Raw genomic sequence first — 14,950 nt, forward strand, 5'->3', positions numbered from 1 at the left:
AGATTATTTACTAGAGTGGGTAAAATATCCACAGAAACCTACTCCAGCCAACTTGCATAAATGAAAGAATTTATCATAATCATAAGGACCTGGTTGTTAAAAAATCCAAAGAAAATGAACTACAAAGCCTCTGGAAGAAATTGAAACAGTGCAGCTCTGGGAATCAAGTGTAGCACCATTAGAGTTCATGAGATCCAGATATCTTTCTTCTGGGCATTGGGTGGGGGTGTGTGCAGGGTTGGTCTCTCCACTTCAGATTCTATACTCAGGATCCTGGGAGAAAGGTTCAGAAAGGTATAGTCTGGGTCCTATGCTTACAGTGCCTGGCAAATGTTAGCAGCTCAATAAATTGTTGAATGAGTGAATAGATGAATGACCAATCTCTCTGGGCCTTATATTACTCAATTAAAAAAAATGAATTTGATTATCTATGAGCTCTGTATTACTTGGCTATTATTGCTGTAACACATTCGTACAAATTAGTAGCTTAACCCCACCCCCTCCAAATTATTATTATTATCATATGGTTATGGAGGTCACAAGTTTGCAATTAGTCTGGCAGGGCTAAACTCAATGTATCACTGGAGCTGGTTCCTTTTGGAGACTCCAGGGGAGAATCAATTCCTTGCTTCTTCTGGGTTCCAGAAGCTGTTGGTATTCCTTAGCTCGTGGCCTTACCACACCAATCTCTGCTTACATTTTCCCAATTCCTTCTACTGACTTGGATCCTTTTACCTACCTGTCAATCCATAATAATCTCATCTCAAGATCCTTAATTTAATCATATCTACAAAGTTCCTTTAACCATATAAGATTAACATATTCACAGATTCTAGGTATTGGAATATCGACATCTCTGGAGGGCCCACGCTAAGACCCCTGTCAATCCTACAGTTCTGGAATGCTCTCATTGCCAATGCTGGGAACTGTACAGAGCACCTGGTCACATTGTCTGTGCAGCTACAATCTATGACAAATGAAACTGGCAGATGTGCTATGGTGAATCAGAGTTGCTGAAAGAAAGCTTATGTATCAAGTGATCTGTCTGTGGCTTTACATTTGGGGATAAGAGCAATGATTTTTGTTATGCGCTCTACTAATTCTACCCCATAAGAGCATTGCTATAAGAGGACACCATTTAAATAGAGCATTCTCTAAAGAAGTCACTTACAGGAAATCCCCATACCCCAAATCTGACTCAAGACCATGCTAAGAACTATAAGAGACTCTTAAGCACTGAAAAGGTTATTATGCCCTATACTCATTTATAATAATAAAAAAACCCAACAACTCTAAAGCACAAAATAAATGTAAAGACCTACAACAAACATTTAATTTTATCTATGACAACTATTTAATGCTTGTTTTGAAATATTTCTGTCAAGTAATTTCATTGTAAGTCTTGCCATTTTCTTCTTATGACTTTTTGTTAATGTAACAAATTCTTTCTTAATCTTCTCACTGGATAATACAGCCCATAGAGAAAATAGCACAATCCTTAATTATCCAAGCCAGTAATTTCTACATGTCATTAGGTGATACCCTAGGATTCTATTAATGTCTTTAAGAGAAACTTTGGAATTCTCAATGATAATATAATTATTTAAATTAAAATGTGGACTCAACATTTATAAATCCAAGGACATAAAACAAAAACCCACTATGGATCTCAGGTTTTTAAATGTTTTTATCTGTTAAATTAAATTCCTTTATTTACAAGCATTCCTTCTTTCTTTTTTCTTTTTTTTAATCAAACATACTATTTAAGGGAGCCTCTGAGCAGCCTGACATAGTTGACATTGCTTGAACTACTAATTTATACCAGACTATCAGCAAATACTTTATAAGTTTTTAATCTTATATGTAATACATAATTTAACCCCAAAACCACTGCAGGCATTATTATCATATTTATTATAAGATGAGTAAACTGAGACATAGAGGAGTTATTTAATTTGATGCAGGTCACACAGCAGAGCAGGACTTTAAATGAGGGGAACTGCTCTCTTAACCACTATCCTACGCCAATTCCCTGCATTACCACTGTGGCTAGGTATCATAGTAGTCAGATTCAAGAGCTGCCTATCTCGCTTTTGCTTTTCTATTTATTTTCTTTTTGTTTCTTTTCATTTTGAGAGTAAATTTATGACTGCCACAGACTAATGGTTTAAACAAGACCTGTACATCACAATAACACAAAGAATATTTCTAAATATGTTTGCCAGAACTAACCCCAGAGATTCTGATTTGGCGTGCAAGGCAAGTAGATGCCTCTGTGTAGGTAAAAGTTTTCTATGTGACTCTAACATGGAGTCCAGAGGAAGAACTACTGCACAAGGTCTTATTAGACAATAAAAAACTATGCTAAAATTGCATCATTACCTTCAAAGACTTTGAGGAATCTAGGAACTCCAAGTAGTATTAGAAAGTCAATCAACAAAATCATGGAATAACTCCAAAAGACTGTGACTCTAGTTTAGGTAGGAAAAAAATAATTTACAGTAGAAATGTGGTAGCTGGCTTGAGACATCATTGCAAACACTGTAACATTGGAAACATTGAAAGATGAGTTGACTGCTCATAGTCCTTTGTGGCCCCTTTCCTGTGTGATGGCATGCCTCTGTGTTCATGAGAAGAAAAGTAAGGTGGAGTGGAACAAAAGAATAAAACTCCAGATTAAAAAACAAACAAACAAACACAACACTGAACATACATGGTGGTTGATGTAAAACAGCCCCAGTTATTTAAAAATGGAGCAATTTCACTCAAGAAAGAGTAATGAGAAATAACTCTATGCCTCTTATTCATCTCTAATGCTTTCTGTTCCCCAGGCAAGCTCTCACAATTCTGGGAAAGGGTTTAACAGGCTTAAAGGGCAGGGAGAGAAGTCATTTCAAAGGATCTGTGTGCTGTGACATGTTCATACTGATTCTGAAGTGTCTGCATACTTCATATGAATGATTTAAAACAGGTCACACCGCTTTCGCACCATGGCTCCTATCTTCTTTTCATCTCCACGAATCTGTTCTTTTTGTTGTTATTTTAGTCAGAAGACATTTTTTTGGCTTTCTGTTTCATTTATACTTATGAGAAAGGCAAAGAAAAATTTTTTTTAAATGTTAATGGATTCTCATATATATAGTTAATTTTAAAAATTGGACTACTGTAGTACACTCTTATGCTTCCTTGTGGTGAGCTTCCGTGTGTAAGCAGCTGACACTTAGTACTTTATTAGGGTCTACTAAGTGTTTTCCATAGTGCTGGGGTCATCTTACACTGTTTCTTTCATTAGAGCCCCACACATGGTGTTTTTAGTAAACCTTTGTTTCCAAGAACCTGGTCTTTTTCCATTGAACTCAGACTTTTCCCTGATTTGCTTTTAGATTATGTAACTGTTGCCAAATTAGACATGGTTTTAAGAAACTACCGCTACCTCCCCCTGATGTTGAATTAGTATTTTCTTTTAGTCACCCAGGACAGAAATATCAGTAAGTCATTGATTCAAATGACAAAATTTTAAAACAATTTTATCCAGTCATGAAAGAATAAACTGAGTTAGCATCTCACTTGTCTGACCTGACATTGATTTTTCCATTTCTACGACAATGATCCCACAATCAACAAACGTCAGTTGAATGCCTTCAATTCAAAAAGCAAGGGACTGCCAGGGCCTAAACATGAGATCCATTAATAAGTCCTCACTCCTTCTTTTCCTGTTTTGAAGAGAGTCGGAGGTTTACCCAGCAACCACACCATTTACTGCTTCCCTGCTTAGCACACAGAGAATCTGCCATCCAATGTGGAGACTGTAAACACCAGGGACATACTTTCCCAGCCTCCCTTGCATTTGGACCGTGGGCATGTGCCCAAGCATGGCCACTGGGCCCTCTGCTGAGACTGAGGTGAGAAATGGAGGAAACAGGACAAGAACATGGTTCTTTTCTGCGATCCAAAGGATTTTGAGAAAAGTTGCCCCTTTCTAACCCTCTTAAAATACAATTGTTTAAGACACCATGCCAAGAAATTCAGCAGCTATCATGCAGTCGTGAAGGGAAAAGCTTAAGAAAGAGCAGAAACATAGAAAGAGCTCTAGTCTTCAATGATATTTTAGGCCATTGAGCTAACCCTGGAATTTTCCTGCATCTGCCCTTTATATTATGTGGAACAATGATTGCACATCTTATCACATCTAACTTTAGTTGAATAGTCTGTATTTTGCAGCCAAAGACATCTCAACTAATACACATGCTTAATTCTTCATCCTTCAATATTCAAACAAGACATCAATGTCCCAAATAGCACCTTGACTTATCCCATAGCACCCCCACATTCATCCCCCCCCAAGATGGAACAAAGCAACCCTTCCTTTCAATTCCCATGTTACCCTGGCATACAGATGCTCACTTTCCTAGAGACAACTTGGGTTCTCAAAGCTCCTCTCATCCATTAGCTCTCAAATCCAAAGCAACAGTGTCTAGTTGACGTGATCACTTTCCTCATCTGCTGGCGACAGGCAGAGTGCATTGCCTTTAACTAAAAGGGGGACTTGACTCACACTTAGGGAAGACGAGGATAGTAGTTGAAAGTTTAAAAGCAGAGGGAAGTCTATGCTGCAATATATTAAAGTCATCAATGGATCAGTCTCCTCAAGATCATAAACACCTTGAATGAACATAGGGTGTCTTCTTTTCTTACATCTTAGTTCCTCCAATGCCCCGCAGGAAGTTTAGCAGCTTCACTAAATGGACTGATAATTATAAAATTTAAATGTTAAAGTTCAATATGGGTCTCTAATATAAGGTTCTAATTTTACAGGCAAAGGTCATGAGGACTGGAGAGTTTGTATAACCTTTCTAATTTGTTAAGTAGGGGCAAAGCTAGAACTCCCACCCAGGCCTACTGTCTCCTAACCCAGTGTTATTTCTATTCTACAAGAAGGATTAATGCATTTGTAATCTATGTGGGCAAAAAGGTTATCTGAAATAATGTAACTAAAAATGCATGCAGATACAATAAGTGCCATGCATTGTTGCAAGAGGGGAGAACATGTTTTGGACTAGGATGGTCAAGATTGACTATAATACCTGCCAGGCAGCACAATAGTCTGGATTCATGGATTCACGGCCATCACCATTCTGATGTCAGATTGGAGAGGCCCTCTATGACTTTCCAATCTAAATTTGGAAACTACCTCATTTATTTTCTCCACAGCACCTTCAATATTTTCACGTCTCCCAACTTCCCATGTAACTTTGCACATTTCTTTATATGCTTGTCTGTTTATTTGATTTGCTCCTTCTCCAGAAGGGCAAAGACCATGTCTATTCTATTCCTCACTCTATATCCAGCGCCTCCCACAGCTCCTGACACACAGTACGTAGTCTATATCCAATCAGTCGTCCATTTACTCAATGACATCCCAAGTGGTGGGGCTACAAAGATGAAAAGGGTGAACAAAAGCTGTGCTCTCCTGGAGCTGATAGTCTACCGAGGGAAAAAGAAAATAAGCAATATAGTAGAGCAAATTACTGCATATTTAAGCAATTTCAGGTGTCATCAGTGTGAAGATGTACTATTACTCTTATGTACGAAGGAAGAAATGTCACACACCTTGCCATGACATTAATGTTTCTATGTATCCTAATTTCAGAGATATAAAAACAAGAATGAAGGAGCATCTTAGACTTGAAGAAATACAGTGTATCGTATGTTAGATAATGACAAATGTTTTAGTGAAAAAATAAAGGTAGACAAGGTGTGTCAAGAGAGAGTTCCTGGAATGGATAAGTGAATCAGGTTTACAGAGAGATGAGGAATATCAGCGGCACGGGGAGCTCTAAAGAATTGATGTGTTAATCAAAAACAAGCCTTGTATTCCCATAGTATCTAGTAACTTTGGTGGCAGATGTATCTTAACCCCAGCCTGACAATCATTTGTTGTGTGGGCTCAAGCAATTTTTGAGTCTTAGATTCCTAATTTCAAAAATGGGTATTATGATATTTAAGATACTGTATGTATGTAGAAGGTGCCTGAATTTAATGGATATCAAACAAATAATAGTTTTTGTTACCTCTATTATTGGATTCAGCAACTCCTGAATTAAATTTTAATTGATTTCATGTTTATGTGTTCACATGTTTGTTTTAATACTTGGACCATCACCTTGACTTGCCAATTCTGGGCTTTTTTCCACCTGTATGAACCCCGACACCCCCCCCCCCGTGGTTTTCTTTTGCCCCTTCACTTTCCACTTGTCACTCATCTGCCTCCCTGACGAGATCATGAACTCCTTGAGCATGCGAACCCTGAATTTGTCACAGCCATCCTATGTGTAGTGCAGTGCTTGACACCCAGAAGGCTTTTGAAATACACATAAAGAGCCCATGGACGTCACAGGTCTGCCCTCACTTGGGCTTTCCCCATCCAGCTAGTTCCTCTCCAGCCCAGGCAGTCACTGCCTGCAGTGTGCTTTGGATGTGCTGCCCCACAAGTCCCTTCCCATGGTAAGCTGTTCAACTGGACAAGGTCCTAAAGAGAATGCAAATGTTTCTCGCATTTTTGTGTGGGTGCCAGCATTTACATCCACCACTGCCCTGTGGGAGGGCTGGTTTTGGGTGATTGTTTCCCAGCCTCATGTAGGCAACTACGCCGTTGGGAGCATGAGCTCAGCTGTGGGCCCCCTAGCTGACGTGCCAACCTGTAAAGTCATTTCTTTGAAAATGACCTAGGTCTGTTTATTTATTAAGAACTGAGTAGAACATTTGAAAGATGTGCAAAACCAAGCTCCCCATGAAACTCTTGAGGTCTCTCTAGGCAAAAACAACCTTCTTCTGGCTTTACAGGTCAAGAATCCATTAGAAAAAAATCGTTCCAGCTGCTGAAGGATGGTCTTGAGTCCAGTCCCTCGGGAACCAAAGCTAATTAACGGCGCTCTGACGCAGATGGGTAGCCAGCCAGAAAAGGCAGAGCTCTGGTGTCAGACTGTCGCTGCAACTCTGGCCTGGGAGTGGAGGGAGTGGAAGATGGGAGGACAGGAAGGCAGGCCAAAAAAAATCAACAAACTGCCACCGGTGTCGTAGCCAAGCCACTCAGCCCTGGCAGAGGCCCTGGATGCTGTTGACTAGTTTCTGCACCATGAGCGAGGGGCCAGCCCTGTATCGGATGAGTCACTGTAATCTTCCATCTCGGCACCCACCATGGTCCTCCAATCATCAGGCCGGGAAGAATTCTAACAACAGTAGGAAGAACCCTTTAGTCTGCAGACGCTCACCATCGAAGGCCAGATGGTGGCTTTAACTGTGGTAGGCAGAAACAGCTCACAAAACGGGACAGACTAGGGCAGTTCTGAAAGAATCTACAGTTCAAGCTCTTGCTTTAATTTTCAGCTCATTTCTTATTAACAGTCTACCTTACACTGGTCACTGGTCTTCTCTGAGTGCTAGTAGTTTTTTATAAAAGGAATATCAATCATGTTTTAACCTATCTACCTGTCAGTTACTGGAAAGGTCAAATGATTAAATAATCAAATGCTACTTTGTAGATTTAAAAGCATTGCATAAATGTTGGATTTTGTTGTATCACTTAAATTATAAAATAATAGGTACTTTAGGGAGGTATTAAGGTGATCATGGCAATGAGGATACACTTTTCGAATGACGACATTATTCTTATTTAAAGTTTAGAGACGGTTGAGAACAAAAGCAGGTTCAGTTTCCAAACAGGTAGCTTTGCACGGTAGTCCACAGGTGCTCTGTACCATCCCATCCCCTTGTTGCCAAATCCTTCTCTGAGTGTGAACACGGTAATCTCTTGATCTTCCTGTTTTATGTGCAATGCATATGGCACGGCTTTACAAAAATGAGGCGAAAACGAGGCCAATGATGGCTTCTTTATGTACCACATCACCTTGCCCTATGGACAAAAATAAAATGTGAAGAAGTACTCTAACAAGAACGAAGTGGTTTACAAATGGTGCTTTAAGCATAGTTCTGATAGTGCTCCAAAACCTTTTGAGTTCCACCGTCCCTTAAACAACGGTAGCACCTGGCATTCAAAACCATCCACACTTTTCCTTCAGCTCCTTCCTTTTCTGTAGCTTTAGTACCAATGCCAAGGTCCTCTTCCACTTGAGCTGCTCACTGTCCCGCTGCTGTGACCATGCACCCTACTGTACCCATGTTTCTCCACCATCATCCCAAACACACACCCCACCTCCACAGTCCTCTGGGCCTTCAGTAGCCTTTCTTTTTTTTTTTTTTTTCCTGCTCAGAATCCACTTCCTTCTCATATCTGCCTCTCAAAGGCCTACCGATTTTCCAAAGCACCTGTCTTTTAGGAAGCCTTTCCTGATCTTACCCCTCACCAGTCTCATTTCCAATGCATCCTTCTGACCCCACAAACTCCTAAAGACCTCATAACATACTTGCATCATTATGCCTCCTGATCTCCTGCCCTACTTCTTTTTTGTAACATTTGGGTGACAGAATAGGCCAGGCTCTGATTCAGAAATGGGCTAATAATCTCCCAGAAGGCAAGGAAGACAGACCCACGGACATCCACCTTTGGTAGGCTTCTGAGGCAGGAGAGAAAGAAGGTAGGATAAGAATCTGACCAGCAGAGTGAGGAAGGAGGAGCTGATATCCCAGGCAGATTGGCCACTAGGGCCTCTCAGCAGAGACCCCACCTCCATGCACGATCAAAGGGAATCCCTGCAGCAGTGGGAGAAGTCAACACACGTAGGGACTGGCTAAAAGCAGAACCAGCCCAAAGCTCATGATATCAACCTTATAATGAAAACGGACACCCCAAGTGGAAGGGAGGAATGGACAGCACCCTCACCCGCCCAACCAGAAGGCAGAATCAGAATTTGGCACCACAGAGCTTAGAAACAACCCCCCTTGGAAACCCCTAAAATACCACGAACTGACTGGCCATGTGCACAACTCACTCTCCAGTTGGCCCACATCCACTCGGACGCATACTTTTGCTCCTTGCACTGCGGGTGGGGGTGGTGGCAGCCCCCGTGTCTTGGCTTATTTTCCTCTGCATGAAAAAAACTTGCTTTTGTTCTCACTCGGACGCATTCTTGAATTCCTTCCTGCATGAGTCAAGAGCCCGGAGGTCCCTGACCATTGCAGTGCCATTTCCACAGTAACACAGGGCTGAATCCATGGCAGGCCCTCCTGAACACCCAGGTGCCGACGATTTGACTGTCACGTCGCCGGGAGATTTTCTGCTTTGACTATCTGGCTCATATTTTTAAACAGGACGTAACCGTAGCATGAACATTCTTTGAAACTATAAAATCTCTCCATTCCATGGCCTAGACAGCATGTCCACACAGCACAGGGTACAATCACTCTAAAGTAACACCTCAGTGAATTTGATTGCACATAGGCCCTGATATTTGTGGAGACCATTGTTCTAAGGGCCTTGCATATATTTTCCCATTGAATACTTGGGACAGTCTTAGAAGTGAATAATGTTATTAGCGCCTTTGTTGTGTAGATGGAGAAACTGAGACATGGAGAAACGACAAGACACTCAGCAAGCAGTCGGGGTTCAAGTGCAAGCAGTCCAGCTTCAGAGCCAGAGCCACACCAAGCTCTACAGGTGCTGAGTCAAATGACTGGACCGCATTTACTACTAAACCGCCAGATCTTCATCCTATGTTACCGAAGCCTTATCTTCAGTGGGTTTTTTCAAAAAGGCCACAGGAAAACCCCCCTTCCACACTTCCCACTGTGCCTGCCTGTGGGACTTCTGCTTTTGGGGTCCTTTCATCTCCTCCACAGCTAACAGCCACTAAAGAAGCAGCACAGCTTCCTTCCAGTGTAAATTGTGGTAAGTACCAAGTTGTTTAGAACCCAAGGAGCTACTGAATCAGCCACTGTTCATTGCTCCCTCTAACAAATATCTCTTTGAGATCCTTGAATGACTCAATCACACATCCCACACCTGCAAGGAAGAATCAGCTGCCTGGTGATGTGAGCTGTTGTGAGAGTACACAGTTCCGAAGGGCGAGGCCATTTATAGATGTGGGTAGTACAATGATGCGCCAGAAAGGAGAAAACAATCCCCATTTATATAACATTGAAAATTCGGGATCAGTATCTGGGACCAGAACCCAGGGAATATCAATATTGAAATATGACACATGATGATACATCAATATTATTATGAACCAAGGTACAAACATCTCTTTAAAACTGAACAGCAAATGTTTCATCATATTTCAAATCAATTTCTCTAGTGGAGTCATAGGCCATGAACCTTCAGAAACTGAATGCAAAATTTATGTGCGCCCAAGTATGGTTTTCTAGACAGGAGACCTGCAGCTTTCATGAACTTGAAAGCCCCAGCCATGAGGCTTTCTCATGCCAGGAAAGTGTTCCTGTTACATGCTGCCTGGAATTAGAACCATTAAATCATCACTTCTAGACCCCGCCTTTGGTCTCACTGTACAAAACCCTCCCAACTGGTCTGGTTTAGAAGTGCAAACATGCTTTTGTCTCACAGGAGCTCCTCCCAGCAGAAGCAACATGTCTTTTGAGAGAAGAAATCAAAGCATAATAATGTCCTTCCTACCAGGGCCCGAAAGGTGACCTTAACTATTCTCAAGTTCCAATGCCCTTACCTGTTCAATTCTCACTGACTGCACATGGTGCCTGCAGAAATATGAACCTTCCAAGACCAATTTGTGTACTCGAGGAGGAGCTGTAGTCACAGAATTAGGCTGCTTTGCACTGTGTTTATATTCTTCCGGAGCCAAACCCCATCCTTTCTCTCATCCTTCCTCTGTAGTTTAGGACTCTTTTTCTCTGTCCGCCTCTTTGCTCTGGATTCCTGTTATTATGTCCACAATTTATTTTAATATTTTAGCAAAGCATTTGCTTATACACACATTACTCAAGCTAATTTACCCTCAACTAGTAGACAGTCGCCTTAGCCAAGATTCCCATTTCCCAGGAAGAGAATTAGCATTTCATCAGAAGGGACATTTCGGGGAATCAGCCTGCTCATCTCCCAGCAGCACTAGAGACTTTGTAACTTAGCATAATTATGGAGAAATTATGGATATTCAAGGCATGAGATTGGCCAAAGCATGCCCACTCATATTGAGTGGTACATCCTACAAGTGGGTAAATCTGTCTTGGAAGGGGTAGGATGAAAAAAAGCCTGAGATTTTGTAAGAGTTTTGTGGTCCACAACTCTACCTGAAAAAACCTTACACCTTATTATTTAATTTCTCTCCTTAAATTAAGTTAAATTAACTAAAAGTTGTTTCCTGTGAGAGCAATAAAGAATAAAAAGTGGGGAATACTGGGCTAAATTATTTTAACATCCTCTACAGCTTTGTAGGAATACAGAATGTTGCAAATTCTTTGTGTTTTATTGTTAGGATGGGTGAGTATGATGTTAGCTGTGGCTTATTATATATGGCCTTTCTATACCTAATTTGTGAAGAGTTTTTATGATAATATGATGTTAAATTTTGTCAAATGCCTTTCCTCCATCTATTGAAGTGATCATATATTTTTAATCCTTTCTTTTAATGCGGTATATCACCTTCATTGACTTACATGTGTTGAATCATCCTTGCATCCTGGGGATAAATTCCACTTCATTATGGTATATAATTCTTTTAATGTGGTTTGCTAGCATTTTGTTGAGGATTTTTGCATCGGTGTTTATCAAGCATATTGGTCTGTAATTTTCTTGTAAGTATATTTGTCTGGCTTCAGCATCAGGGGAATGTTGGCCTTATAAAATGAATTTGCAAGTATTCTTTTCTATTTTTTGGAAGAGTTTGAGATTGACTGATATGTGTTCTTCTTTAAGCATTCTGTAGAGTTTGCCTTTAAGGCTATCTGGTCCTGGGCTTTTATTTGCTGGAAAAATTTTGATTACTGATTCAATCTCCTTACTAGTAACTGGTCTGTTCAAAGTTTCTGTTTCTTTCTGACTCAGTCTTGATAGGCTGTATGTTTCTAATAATTTTATCATTTCTTCTAGGTTGTCTAGTTTGTTGGCATATAGTTGTTTGTAGTAACCTCTCATGAGTTTTTGTATTTCTGGGCTATCAGTTAACATACTCAAAGCTGAAAAGTTAAGTCTTTCTTCTAAGATTAGGAACAAGGCAAGCATGCCCACTCTCAACACTTCTATTCAACATAATACTGGAAGTCCTAGCCACAACAACTAGGCAAGAAAAAATAAAAAGAAAAAGAAGTAAAATAATCTCTGTTTAAGGATGTCATTATCTTATATATAAAAAACCCAAAAGATGCCAGCAGAAATCTGTTAGAACCAATCATAATTTCAGTAAAGTTACAGGATACAAAGCTGACACACAAAAATCAGTTGTATTTCTATACACTAACAATGAACTATCTGAAAGGGAAATTAAGAAAGCAATCCCCTTTACAATAGCATTGAAAACAATAAAATTCTTAGGAATAAAATATATTTTCGGATCAACGCCCTAGGTTTGATCCCTGAACTGCCCTGTCTTTTACTTCTGATCCTAGGAATACTCTCTTGCCTGAAGGAGGCATTGTTGCTGCATCCTGCCACTGCAGCAGGTCAACCCACAGTGCAAATTGTGTTCAGAAGGCCAAAGTTTTAATAAGAACTGGGACTTCATTACATCACGTGACCATTGGGATCTGCTTGCGAACAAATATCTGTATATATAATAGATTTTGACCAGAGAAGTGAACCATCATCTATTTTTAACTGTTGGCTGCTACCAAGATGAACTGAAGACCTAATCATTCAACAGAACAAAATTGACTTCAAGGTTTATAAAATTCCTCACATTTTTATAAGCAGCAGAACTAGTAGTTAAGAGCACAGAATCTGGAATGAGACTGTCAGGACTCAGATCCATTCACTAGTTATTGATCTTGTACAACTTACCCTCTCTGAGCGCCATCCCCTTTTTTAGTAAAATGGGAAAAATAATAGTATCTACATTATGGAAGTTAATAACTGTATAGTATCTTTGCACAGTATGTTAGACAGTGTAGGCATTTAAAAATGCTGTTATTATTACCATCATCATCAATCCTCTTAATAACGATTAAACTTCAAGTATCTGGAAAAATGTGTAGAAACTAAAAAAATGTGAAAGTTCATGTACACTTAACATAAATGTTTCTTTTATATATCTGTCTATTGAGGATCCAAGGAAATATCCCTTATCACATAACACTTTAGGACTAATGAACCCTTTACTTACATCATCTGATTCTCCTAGTATCTTCATGAAGTACATATAGCTTCCTCAGGTAACTAGAACATGCATTTTACAGACAACGAAACCCAGGAGGCTCAGAGAAGCTGAGTGACTTGGCCAAAGACACTTGGATACAATGGTGGTACTATGTCTCACTCTCTTTCCAGGATGTAACGGTTTGGTGACGATTGTCCTGGTGACAATTATCTTTCTGCTTCCTGTGCTCTAGCCACATTATCACCACCAAAAATGATGCTTTTTTGTATATGTCAAACCTCTTCACTCATATCCGAAGACATGGCAATGGCTTCCCACTGTCTTTGAACTAAAGTGCTGAATCCTTATCCTGACTCTCTAGACATCATGTGGTCTGGCTTTTCCCACCTCTCTGGCTTTCTATGATTTAAATCTCCCTTTTGTTCTCTTAGCTCTAGCCTCACTGACATTTAATCCCTCTACCTAGAAGGCTCCGATCCCACTTCCAAATGGGCAATGTCTTCACATTCCATTGTTCAGCCCAAAGTCACTTCTTCAGAGGGCCCTTCCCTAAGAAACTCAGCTAAAAGAAGCCCCTTCTTAGCCACACACCATTATACTACCTTATACCGTGGACTTTAACTTCCTTAACACTCTCTGAAATTGGCTTATCACCATCTGAAGAGTTTATTTCTAGGGTTACTTGATTACTTTCTCCCTGACCTGACTGTAAGCCTCAGAAGTGAGGGGACTATTTATGTCTGTATCAGCGGTACAGTGTCTGCCACCTACAAGGTACCAAATAAATATTTGTTGAATAAATGAATGAGAAGTTACTTTATTTGAACTGAAACGTATTTCCTTTCCTGGTTTTGTTAATGGCTCAGCTGAATATTAAATAACTCCACACTACTCTTTAGCTTAATATTCACCTAAAGAAGCTCTTTTAAGCTCAGCCTCTTGGAGGCAAACTTTTATTCCAGGAAGCGAATCTCTCCTGTTGGCTAGTTTCTCTGAAAACTAATCAAAACCTTTGTTTCTAAGAGCTTGTTTTAGTTATAGGAGGGGAGTTTCCCAGGTAGAAGCACCTAATTGGCTATTAAGAGAAAAGTTCTAAGGGATCTTATCTGTCGTATTTTCATTAGCCAGGTGCAGACAAATTGCATGGGGGTTGGGAGACAGCAGAATCCTTGAATAGGCATTAGAAATGAGAGAATCTTTGAACCGATGCCACAGATGAACAAACTGCCTGAAGGATTTTTGAAGAGGAAGTCTGAGTGTGTAGGCCTACTCTCTTACAGTCTCCTGATCGAAACTTTTATTTGCTCAGAAGCCCCAGATGAGTGGTTGTTTGGGATATGCATCTCTGTTTAATTAAGGAACCAATTTCTTGGGGCTCAGTAGGCACTAGATGGGTATCTGAGTTTTAGGAACCCCGGGTTGAAGTGACTAGGGAAATTAACAAATAAGGTCAAAGCCTTTAAGAAAGGTGATATGTCTCTTCCTCTGGCTGCAGAGAACAACAGAAACTTTATAATGGTCTGTTGAAATTCTGATTCCTTTTTCCCAACTTCCCCACCCTGTGGTATTGTGAATTTGGCACAATCCTTGATAGAAATTTCAAAGAGAAAATTGTAATGTGTGTTGCATGTGCAGAAAGGCTTGACCTAAATTTTCCCCACTCCACTGGACAGGGTATACTATGCTATTGAACATAATAGAATCTTCTAGTA

Source organism: Furipterus horrens, unplaced genomic scaffold (genome assembly GCF_987537825.1).
Source record: "Furipterus horrens unplaced genomic scaffold, mFurHor1.1.pri manual_scaffold_7, whole genome shotgun sequence".
In the NCBI taxonomy this organism is placed as follows: domain Eukaryota; kingdom Metazoa; phylum Chordata; class Mammalia; order Chiroptera; family Furipteridae; genus Furipterus; species Furipterus horrens.